This window comes from Pteropus vampyrus, unplaced genomic scaffold (assembly GCF_000151845.1).
Source record: "Pteropus vampyrus isolate Shadow unplaced genomic scaffold, Pvam_2.0 Scaffold1000004163, whole genome shotgun sequence".
In the NCBI taxonomy this organism is placed as follows: Eukaryota; Metazoa; Chordata; class Mammalia; order Chiroptera; family Pteropodidae; genus Pteropus; species Pteropus vampyrus.
This window is the reverse complement of record NW_011918565.1, coordinates 1-2,764: the sequence shown is the minus strand read 5'-3', so window position 1 is coordinate 2,764 and position 2,764 is coordinate 1. Positions and strand designations below refer to the sequence as shown.

General features: G+C 31.4%; 1 pseudogene; it reads left to right on the top strand.

Moving 5' to 3' along the window:
- The first annotated feature begins 2,558 nt into the window (after nucleotides 1–2,558).
- LOC111735612 lies at nucleotides 2,559–2,677 on the top strand (annotated as a pseudogene).
- The last annotated feature ends 87 nt before the right edge of the window (nucleotides 2,678–2,764 follow it).

Genomic DNA, 2,764 nt, shown 5'->3' with positions numbered 1-2,764 from the left:
TACGGGTGAATTTGATTCTAGCTCATCCGACTTCACAAGCTGTGCACTTTAATACAATCTACTGCAGATAGCAAACTGGCAGCCCCTTTGTTGCACCTGACAGCTTGACATGTCAGTATGGTATGGTAAGTGTGTATGTATGTATGTATCAGAACTGCACAATGAGAAATGTTACATAAAATCCAGGATATCTCACTCTCTTGAGAAATTATAAGATCTGGCAATTCTGGGCTCACTTTTCTAGAACCAAAAGCTATTGAAACTAGAGTGTTGCTAGTCCTCTAGGTAGAATCGTGTGCTCTCAGTTCTCTGCAGTCACCTCTTTCTGTGCTCTTTTATGCAACCTATCTAGCCCTGTGGTCTTTTGATCTGTTGGCACCTGCTATAATGCCAATATGCTTTAGACAATTCCAGAATAAATAGAAAAAGAGTTGTTTGTTGTTTTTTTTTAATTTTTGAATCAGATTTTAAAAAATGTTTTTCCTGTTGGATTTACATGATTGTTCTGAGGTTTAAGTTATCCACAGATGGTTTGAAACCTATAAAGCCTTAGATAAATATGTAAAGTAAATATTCTAATAAGCTAGCATTTTACTTAGCAAAAATTTAATTTAAATAACCATGCATATTTAAGTATATTAAACTTTTTTTTTTCAAACAATGGTACTGGGAAGTCACATTTTATTATTTATAATGAGAGAAAATATTTCACTTTTATCATTTAAAGAAAAACTATGACCCCTTAAAAAATAGAAGAGAAAAATTCTGGTTCCTACAAATGCTTTAGAGAAGAAGAAAATAGGAGAGAGATGGCAAATATTCCAAAAGAAAATAAATGCTGTTAAAAATCAATAAAGAATACAAATTAGCAATATTCAGTAATTTTTTAACATCTCCATAACTAATTTTGGAAAGTTTCCAAATGCAAGTTGATTTAGATATATAAGAACAGAACAAAACTCAAATATATATTCATTAAATATCCATAATACTCATTCTATGGAAGCAAACTATATGTTTTTAATCCTCTATCTAAGAGAATGTGATGTGTTTTTTATCCCTTTATTTAAGATAACTAATCTTTTTGTCTATGCCTCCTCGGACAATGGCTACAAAAGAAAAAATAAACAAATGGGACTATATCACACTAAAGAGTTTTGTACAGCAAAGGAAACCATAAATAAAATAAAAAGACAACTTACTGAATGGGAGAAGATATTTGTAAATGACACATCTGATAATGAGTTAATTTCCAAAACATGTAAGGAACATAATACTAAAAAAAAATCACTCTAGTTAAAAAATGGGCAGAGGCCCTGATAGACATTTCTCTAAAGAAAACAAATGGCTAAGAGACATATGAAAAAATACTCAACATCACTAATCATCAGAGAAATGCAAATTAAAATCACATTAAGATATTACTTTACACCTGTCAGAATGACTATCATAAATGAATAAACAAAAAGTGCTGGTGAGGATGTGGAGAAAAACCCCCATACATTGTTGGTGGGATTGTAAATTAATGCAGACACTATGAAAAATAGTATGGAGATTCCTCAAAAAATTAAAAATAGAGCTGCCATATATTCTAGCAATTCCACTTCTGGGTATTTATCTGAAAAAAATAATGAAAATACTAATTCAAAAAGTTATATGCACCCCTCTGCAGCCTTACTAGGCAATATATGGAAGCAACCTAGATGTCTATCAGTAGATGAATGGATAACAAAGTTGTGGTATGCATATAATGAAATATTATTCAGCAGTAAAAAAGAATGAAATCTTGCCATTTGAGACAATATGGTTAGACCAAGAGAATATTAAGTTAAATAACTCAGAGAAAGACAAATACCATGTGATTTCACTTACATGTGGAATCTAAACAAAACAAAACAAAACAGAAATGGACCCATATAGAGAGAGAATAAACTAAGAGTTGCCAAAGAGAAGTGTGTGGAGAATAAAAATAAATAAATAACTAAAACATTAGAACTAACTAATGCATTTAGCAAGGTACCAAACTGCTAAATATGTTAGTTTTTTTTACATTTTTAATGTAGGATAAATTTAAATTCTACATTAAAAAAGCATCTTGTATTCAAAATATATACAATCTAAATTCATTCAACCAGAGGTCAGCAAACTTTTTTTTTTTCTGTAAATGGCCAAAAAGAATCATAATAAAAAATAAAAATATATATGCATATCCTCAGAATTGGACCATCTGTTCTCTTTGGTTGAACCACTTGGAAGATGTCACAAAAAGAGAAGCAAATGCCAGAGCTTATGGCCCTGTTAGTATTTTTCCCTCTGAATATATTTCCTACTAGTTTGTACGACCAACCCTAATCATTGACAGTTAGATAGAATTTGTCACTACTTTTGAATGTTGGTTTCTCTTTTCACCACAGGCTTCTTAAGAATAAAAGTTGTTTAAAAAATTAAAATTTTATTGATGTCCAAGAATTAAATTTCCTGAAACTTAGAGTAATCTAGCTTCAAAATAAACATACAAGTTGTACTTTTATAATCTGATCATAATCAAAAAAGTTTTTGTCTACGGCCATGCCACCCTCAACAAGCCCAATCCCATTTGATCTTGGAAGCTAAGCAGGGTCGGGCCTGGTTAGTACTTGCATGGGATACCACCTAGCAAGACTAGATGCTGTAGGCATAAAAAATAAGGGACTGTAAGCTGACAAGGTCCTTGTAATCTGTGAGGTCAACCAAGGGTTGCCTTGCCTAAAAAAAAATGAAAAAA